This window comes from Oncorhynchus mykiss, chromosome 8 (assembly GCF_013265735.2).
Source record: "Oncorhynchus mykiss isolate Arlee chromosome 8, USDA_OmykA_1.1, whole genome shotgun sequence".
NCBI classification, from domain to species: domain Eukaryota; kingdom Metazoa; phylum Chordata; class Actinopteri; order Salmoniformes; family Salmonidae; genus Oncorhynchus; species Oncorhynchus mykiss.
In genome coordinates this window covers 1,468,924-1,478,400 of record NC_048572.1, presented here as the reverse complement: position 1 = coordinate 1,478,400, position 9,477 = coordinate 1,468,924, and positions in this window count along the sequence as shown.

Below are 9,477 nucleotides of genomic sequence, written 5' to 3'. Positions count from 1 at the left end.
TGTAAACATTGGCTGTAGGTGTAAACATTGGCTGTAGGCGTAAACATTGGCTGTAGCTACACACGAGGGGACAGAGAGAGAAACAGGATGTGACCAGTGGTGTAAAAAGTAAAGATACCTTAATAGAAAATGACTCAAGTAAAAGTCAGTAAAATACTACTTGAGTAAACGTCATAGTATTTGGTTTTAAATATACTTAAGCTTCAAAAGTAAAATGAAATACTTTAAATTCCTTAATTTAAGCAAATCAGACGGCAATATTTGCTTTTTACATTTTTAATTTACAGAAGAAGTTCACATACACTCAATTAGTATTTGGTAGCAATGCCTTTACATTGTTTACCTTGGGTTAACGTTTCAGGTAGCCTTCCACAATAAGTTGGGTGAATTTTGGCCCATTCCTCCTGACAGAGCTGGTGTAACTGAGTCAGGTTTGTAGGCCTCCTTGCTCGCACACGCCTTTTCAGTTCTGCCCCAAATGTTCTATAGGATTGAGGTCAGGGCTTTGTGATGGCTACTCCAATACCGTGACTTTGTTGTCCTTAAGCCATTTTGCCACTACTTTGGAAGTATGCTTGGGGTCATTGTCCATTTGGAAGACCCATTTGCGACCAAGCTTTAACTTCCTGACTGATGTCTTGAGATGTTGCTTCAATATTTCCACATCATTTTCTTTCCTCATGATGCTTTCTAGTTTGAAGTGCACCAGTCCCTCCTGCAGTAAATCACCCCCGTGCTTCACGGTTGGGATGGTGGTCTTCGGCTTGTAAGCCTCCCCCTTTTTCCTCCAAACATAACGATGGTCATTATGGCTAAACAGTTTTATTTTTGTTTAATCAGACCAGAGGACATTTCTCTAAAAAGTAAGGTCTTTGTCCCTATGTGCAGTTGCAAACCGTAGTCTGGCTTTTTTTATGGCGGTTCTGGAGCAGTGGCTTCTTCCTTGCTGAGCAGCCTTTCAGGTTATGTTGATATAGGACTCGTTTTACTGTGGATATTGATACTTTTGTACCTGTTTCCTCCAGAATCTTCACAAGGTCCTTTGCTGTTCTGGGATTGATTTGCACTTTTCACACCAAAGTACGTTCATCCCTAGGAGACAGAACGCATCTCCTTCCTGAGCGGTATGACGGCTGCATGGTCCCATGGTGTTTATACTTGCATACTATTGTTTGTACAGATGAACATGGTACCTTCAGGTGTTTGGAAATTGCTCCCAAGGATGAACCAGACTTGTGGAGATTTACAAATTATCTTCTGAGGTCTTGGCTGATTTCCTTTGATTTTTCCATGATGTCAAACAAAGAGGCACGGAGTTTGAAGGTAGGCCTTGAAATACATCCACAGGTACACCTCCAATTGACTCAAATTATGTCAATTAGCCTATCAGAAGCTTCTAAAGCAATGACATCATTTTCTGGGCTTTTCCAATCTGTTTAAAGGCACAGTCAACTTAGTGTATGTAAACTTCTGACCCACTGGAATTGTGATACAGTGAAATAATCTGTCTGTAAACAATTGTTGGAAAAATTACTTTTGTCATGCACAAAGTAGATGTCCTAACCGACTTGCCAAAACTATAGTTTGTTAACAAGAAATTTGTGGAGTGGTTGAAAAACTAGTTTTAATGACTCCAACCTAAGTGTATGTAAACTTCTGACTCCAACCTAAGTGTATGTAAACTTCTGACTCCAACCTAAGTGTATGTAAACATCCAACTTCAACTGTAGTTCAGTAAAAGTTGACAAAAATATGAATTGTAAAGTACAGAAACCCCAAAAAGGACTTAAGTAAAAATAAAACTTAAGTAGTATTTTAAAGTACTTTACACCACTGCCACTGACTAGGGTGACCACATTTATAATACCCAAATATGAGATGATTTTGTGCGACATTGTATCCTACATTTAATACATTTTTGAGCAGAAGCATCCTGCTTTTTTTTGGTAAATTTGTTATGTTTGAATTTGTGGGTAAAATACGGGACATGATTGGTTGTGGGACAAAGGGCCAAAATGTGGGACTATCCCGCCCAATCCGGAACATGTGGTCAGCCTACAAAATAAATCATGTCTTACGAAGGGTCGGATGGTACAATAGGCTGCTGCTGCTAGAGAAAGGTCTTATCTGTTGATTTATTTTGCAGCCCTGCTCACTGCTTTCAGGTAATACATTGGGATGAATGTACATATTATCCAACACTTCAATCGGGTCTATTTATCTGTGTTAACTATTCACTGTGTTTGCTGTTGGTCTCTACGCCTGTTGGAATATTTCATTATTGTTTACCTTTATGTTCTGAGGGGTTTACTACAAAGCAGGATCGGTGCGTTAGCTTGCCTAAATATTAAATATTCTGAAATAACTTTTGTTTATTTTTTGGGGGGGGGGGGGTAAAGATAAGCTTGAAATGGGAATTGTCTTACTCGACAACCCAAAACAAATATCTAAGTTTTAGGCTTGTTAATGACAAAAGCTGAAGAACATAGGCAGGTGCAGGTGCTGGAGTTGTGGGTGAATTCAGGACAAAGGACACCGCAGCTGCTCCCAGGGGATCTAGATGGATGAAACGTTACAACAAATACCTGGGATCAAGTGCTTTCTTAATGAACCAGAAATCAAGTTGTTGATCCTGTTTTATGGTCCACAGTACCCCCTCAGATATTGTGTGTATTTTTTGTTTTACTCGTTGCCCCTGAGGTGACTAAAACGCTTGTAAAAACTGCCTTCAATGTGTTTCCTATTTCTGAAATAAATGATCCCAAAATAAAAGAATTTCAACAAACCACAATCACCAAAAGAACTCAAATGAAGAGCAAAACATAGCATACATTAAATACACAAGAACTCAAACTCAGTTAATAGAGAATATTAGAAACGTTTGACAACTTTGTCTAAATATGTTCCACATAGTGTCTCATTTATCTATGTTGCAGTGAAATCGTGGTTGTAAAACAGTCACCACTAAGACCGACACCACAGGGGCCAACTACAAAGCAGCGTCAATGAGTTAGCCAGCTTGCTTGCTGGCCAAAATTATTCTGAAATGACATTTTAATAAAGATACATTTGAAATAGTCATGATACCCTGATGAAGACCGTTTTTAGCTATTAAAACGTAATACATTGTTACGTCTGTCTGCGTGCAGCCAAAGCAATACCATGATCGTTATGATCATTATCCAGGTTTTACCAGTAGGTGGCAGTATATTTACATATACTGTAGTCTATCTACTGTGTAGCGTGAAGTTGGCGCTAAACGCTGATCTGGGATCATTTTAGCATTTCCCCTCACTAATGGTTAGGATTTGGGGCAGGGGAAGCTGATCCTAGATCTGTACCTTTTTTTTAGACGAGTTGTATCAACACTTATCTGAATCGTCTGTAGGTTAATGTTTCACATGAAGTGAACCCGCTGTAAGTGTTACACAGTATTAAACCCCACTGTGTATTCGTTTCACTTCATCTGAGCTGCGGACTCTGAACTTGTGCCTTGTTAAATACTGTCGTTGATAAAGCCAAGGAATGCGTACACATCGTTCAGAAACCCTTATTTATCAGTATGATTAGCCTATTCTTTAGGGGGGGGATGGAACAGGTGCATGAACGGCGATCAGAGATGTGATTAAAACAGAAGTGTGTGTTGTCCTCCACCTGTCCGCCAGGGGACCGGTTTCCCCCGTACCACCGGCTCCAGGCTAATCCCTCAGTCGACGTCAGGAATGGCCGACCAGGACAGCAGCAACGCATCTCCAGAGACACAAGGTGAGCTGCCCTCGACAACTTCTCTCGTTTAACGTGTCCGTGGACCGTACGGAGGGGCTTTTGAACCCCACTATTCTCTTTGTCGATGAGAATATGTGATTGGAAGTAGCCAGAGCCGTCGGGTCACGGGGACGGGATTAACTATCAACCCATAGATCACTGAACCCGCCGGTTATTATGCAACTGTGTTTGTTTCAAACGGAAAACTACTACTTTTAATTCTACTACTTTTTAACGAGCTGTTTGGTCGTTCTCCACACTAATTTGGGCACTAGGCTAGATACACCTGTTGGCTGGGGATGTTACACCGCGCAGTTTGGAATGACAGGTGTAGCCGGTGTGACAGGTGTAGCCCCGGATTTTGTAACCCGCATATATCGTTAATTTTGAATCTCTATTACACAGTATCCCTGTCATGTTCGGCACACTTCTGAATGGTTCCAACCCAGACAAGGGAACTAATGTTGCGCCCAGGCTATCAAATGGGTGGCTATAGATTACATAAAGGGATTATGGCTTTGTTGCGCTGTCGTGCCTTGTCTGGAGACACGACGTTGCATTGTATTCTACGTCAAATAGAAATTAGCGTTTGAATAAGGAAACTACTCTCCCGACCTCTACTAGAATATTTAAAAAAATATATAATTGTATTCAACATTCTGATTTGTTGGGGTCTTGAGAGGAACGCGTCCTGACTCAAACGCTCATTTGTGCCCTAGTTGAATTCCAGGCAGTGTAGTGACCAAATCCAAGCACTGCCTGCTGATAGGATGAAGAGGTTTAGCCTACTGTGGAAGAGGTTTGGTGTCAGTGTTAGGCTATGTGTTTGCATCATGGCCTACAATCTAGTTGTTGGTCATTTGATGTATTATGTACCCAGGAATAAGGAATATAGGCCCAGTACGATGGGGCCCAGTACGATGGGGCCCAGTACGATGGGGCCCAGTACGATGGGGCCCAGTACGATGGGGCCCAGTACGATGGGGCCCAGTACGATGGGGCCCAGTACGATGGGGCCCAGTACGATGGGGCCCTGGCCCAGTACGATGGGGCCCTGGCCCAGTACGATGGTTCGATGGGGCCCGGTACGATGGGGCCCGGTTCGATGGGGCCCAGGCCCAGTTCGATGGGGCCCAGGCCCAGTACGATGGGGCCCAGGCCCAGTACGATGGTTCGATGGGGCCCGGTTCGATGGGGCCCGGTACGATGGGGCCCGGGCCCGGTACGATGGGGCCCGGGCCCAGTACGATGGGGCCCTGGCCCAGTACGATGGGGCCCAGGCCCAGTACGATGGTTCGATGGGGCCCAGGCCCAGTACGATGGGGCCCAGCGTGGCGGTTTGATGGGGCCCAGGCCCAGTACGATGGGGCCCAGGCCCAGTACGATGGGGCCCAGGCCCAGTACGATGGGGCCCAGGCCCAGTACGATGGGGCCCAGGCCCAGTACGATGGTTCGATGGGGCCCAGTACGATGGTTCGATGGGGCCCAGGCCCAGTACGGTGGTTCGATGGGGCCCAGTACGATGGTTCGATGGGGCCCAGTACGATGGTTCGATGGGGCCCAGGCCCAGTACGATGGTTCGATGGGGCCCAGGCCCAGTTCGATGGGGCCCAGGCCCAGTACGATGGTTCGATGGGGCCCAGTACGATGGTTCGATGGGGCCCAGGCCCAGTACGATGGTTCGATGGGGCCCAGGCCCAGCGTGGTGATTCGATGGGGCCCAGGCCCAGCGTGGTGGTTCGATGGGGCCCAGGCCCAGCGTGGTGGTTCGATGGGGCCCAGGCCCAGCGTGGTGGTTCGATGAGACCCAGGCCCAGCGTGGTGGTTCGATGGGGCCCAGGCCCAGCGTGGTGGTTCGATGGGGCCCAGGCCCAGCGTGGTGGTTCGATGGGGCCCAGGCCCAGTACGGTGGTTCGATGGGGCCCAGGCCCAGCGTGGTGGTTCGATGGGGCCCAGGCCCAGTACGATGGTTCGATGGGGCCCAGGCCCAGCGTGGTGGTTCGATGGGGCCCAGGACCAGCGTGGTGGTTTGATGGGGCCCAGGCCCAGTACGATGGTTCGATGGGGTCCAGGCCCAGCGTGGCGGTTCGATGGGGCCCAGGCCCAGCGTGGCGGTTCGATGGGGCCCAGGCCAAAGCGTGGCGGTTCGATGGGGCCCAGGCCAAGCGTGGCGGTTCGATGGGGCCCAGGCCAAGCGTGGCGGTTCGATGGGGCCCAGGCCCAGCGTGGTGGTTCGATGGGGCCCAGGCCCAGCGTGGCGGTTCGATGGGGCCCAGCGTGGCGGTTCGATGGTTCGATGGGGCCCATGCCGCGTGGCGGTTCGATGGGGCCCAGGCCAAGCGTGGCGGTTCGATGGGGCCCAGGCCAAGCGTGGCGGTTCGATGGGGCCCAGGCCCAGCGTGGCGATTCGATGGGGCCCAGCGTGGCGGTTCGATGGGGCCCAGCGTGGCGGTTCGATGGGGCCCAGGCCCAGCGTGGCGGTTCGATGGGGCCCAGGCCCAGTGTGGCGGTTCGATGGGGCCCAGGCCCAGTACGATGGTTCGATGGGGCCCATGCCGCGTGGCGGTTCGATGGGGCCCAGCGTGGCGGTTCGATGGGGGCCCAGGCCCACTAACCTATACCTCCCCAGTCCTAATCAATCTCAAATCGTTCTCTGCGTCTGGTGATGAAATAGTATGATATTTTTGTACTCCATTTTGAGATTAAACTGTGGATCCTCTCCGTCCGTCTCATTTATGTTGAAGCCTTACATTACCCATAAGCACTTTGTGTTGCACCGGATGTCATTTATTTCAATGGGGATGCCCACAATGGCGTGGAATCGCAGCGCCCCCTTGCGGTTGAAGGCTCCGTTGGCGTGGAATCGCAGCGCCCCCTTGCGGTTGAAGGCTCCGTTGGCGTGGAATCGCAGCGCCCCCTTGCGGTTGAAGGCTCAGTTGGCGTGGAATCACAGCGCCCCCTTGTGGTTGAAGGCTCTGTTGGCGTGGAATTGCAGCGCCCCCTTGCGGTTCAAGGCTCCGTTGGCGTGGAATTGCAGCGCCCCCTTGCGGTTCAAGGCTCCGTTGGCGTGGAATCGCAGCGCCCCCTTGCGGTTGAAGGCTCCGTTGGCGTGGAATCGCAGCGCCCCCTTGCGGTTGAAGGCTCAGTTGGCGTGGAATTGCAGCGCCCCCTTGTGGTTCAAGGCTCCGTTGGCGTGGAATCGCAGCGCCCCCTTGCGGTTCAAGGCTCCGTTGGCGTGGAATCGCAGCGCCCCCTTGCGGTTGAAGGCTCCGTTGGCGTGGAATCGCAGCGCCCCCTTGCGGTTGAAGGCTCAGTTGGCGTGGAATTGCAGCGCCCCCTTGCGGTTCAAGGCTCCGTTGGCGTGGAATTGCAGCGCCCCCTTGCGGTTCAAGGCTCCGTTGGCGTGGAATCGCAGCGCCCCCTTGCGGTTGAAGGCTCCGTTGGCGTGGAATCGCAGCGCCCCCTTGCGGTTGAAGGCTCAGTTGGCGTGGAATTGCAGCGCCCCCTTGTGGTTCAAGGCTCCGTTGGCGTGGAATCGCAGCGCCCCCTTGCGGTTCAAGGCTCCGTTGGCGTGGAATCGCAGCGCCCCCTTGCGGTTGAAGGCTCCGTTGGCGTGGAATCGCAGCGCCCCCTTGCGGTTGAAGGCTCCGTTGGCGTGGAATCGCAGCGCCCCCTTGAGGTTGAAGGCTCCGTTGTGAGACGGACGCTGCATATGCGTTCATATGGAGCCAAATACCTGCCAAAAAGTTGAACGTATGTATTGTTAGAATCGTAAGGAAATCCATACGTACATTGTTAGGATTGTAAGAAAAGCCATGCATGAAACGTAACCATTTTAAATTAGATCTGTAAACGTACAAACCCTGTTAATTAAGATTTACATATTCAATTCTTAATTTGTCTCCCTTTACTCAGTAGTTACAGATCTTCTCTATACGTACAAACTTTTGTCACGAATGTGGCATCTGCAAAGGGCAAGAAGTGAACGTAGCTAGTCAAAGTTAACTAATCACTCAACTCTAGCCCAGATGTTAGTTGCTTTGCAGCTTCCGGTTTCATTTCCAAAATAAAAGTCTAAAGCTTGTTTTTTAGAACGGCATTTCATAATGACGTTATACCAGTAGATGGTGTAGTATAGGCTTGGGGCCATCAGCAAATGACTTGTGTGAGAATGATACTCTAAAGACAAAGAAGAGCCTTGTGTAGAAAAACCGCCTGAGCTGTAAAATAGAAAGGAAATATGATTTAGTCTAGGTCTATTCCACTATCTAAATATGCCATGCTGTTGTGTGTTTAATGGCCATCTGGTTGCATAATACATTTTTATAGCCGTGTGGGGCTACTGTGGCGGTAATGATGTAACCTAATGAATCATACTTTTTCCCCAGTATTTGGGAGCACGGACTGTAGGCCTAACTGGCTGACTACAATGCTCTCGTTGCAAAATAAATGTAGAAATCAATTATTGCACCCACATTGCTCTCGCGTGCGACAACGAGCGTCTGCGTTGCCAAGGGCTAAAATAGAAGTCAGTTCTATTTGTGATGCACATCGCGCTGCAAGTCCTGCCTCTCCCATCTCCTCATTGGTTTATAGAAGCAGGTGCCGTCTCCACATTGGTTATACCCACGTGGGTGACTGAAAGACGAACGAGGTCAGTGGCGGTAGCGCACCTAATTTATGAAAGTTGTCAATCGCAATATAAAGTCGAGAAGTAAAAGAAACTAGAAATGATTCGGTTGACCGTTTTCTGTGTGGATTAGTTGTCGGTGTAGAGGACCTTGTGCAGAGTGGTTAGGCTGTTTTTATGTTATCCAGAGCGTTGGTGACTGCAACTGTGCTGCTGGCAACAAATTTATTGCGCTTTTTTGCCAACGTTTACTGACACCGGCCAAATTCAACGCATGTAGACCGATCATGGAGTCTTTTGTTAAGATGTAGCTAGCTAGCTTGTATACTTTAACAGTACACTTTAACTTAATGAAAATGACTTTAATTTCTGAATGTAGCTAGCTAGACTCTCTTACCCGTATCCATGGATGAACGCTTCTCCCTCTCTGGCACAGATGCCATGGTTGCCCTTAGTTTGAAGATGTAATCCGGAGACTGGTGTTTTCTCCATGTCCTTAATCATCATACTTTAATTCCACTGATTTTCAAAACTCGGTCGTCCAGAAAGTGGAGAACAACACTTATGCAGTTCTACTAAGCAATACATAAAATAAAAAATAAAAAGCTGCGTTAGATTACCTACACATACTGACCAGCTCATAGACAGACGCGTGCTACATGGCAGACCAATCCGAACCCATCTCTCGACATGTCCAGCCCACTCATTATCTCATCCAATCATGGCTAGCGGGAAGGTTCCTGTCTTTTTCTGTGGCTAAACCAACTAGGCTCTTAATTTAACATTTTATTCGTATTTACAGATCACTTACAAGTCTGTTATTAAGGCACATGAAAGCTCACATGTTCCAGAATACATTTCTGCACCCCCCCCTAAGAAAAAGAAGTTTGCGTTCAAATGGCTCTCCTCTGCGGTAGTGACATACGCCTAGTTTCCTGAGATGAGTCACATGACCCGATTTCATATAAATCATGTCTAATTAGTTTGAATTCATATTAACCTACAGAATGTGCTTTGGCAAGATTTTGAGTGATGAAATACATTATTTATTTTTTTTCTTCCTTATACGAAAATATTTTGAG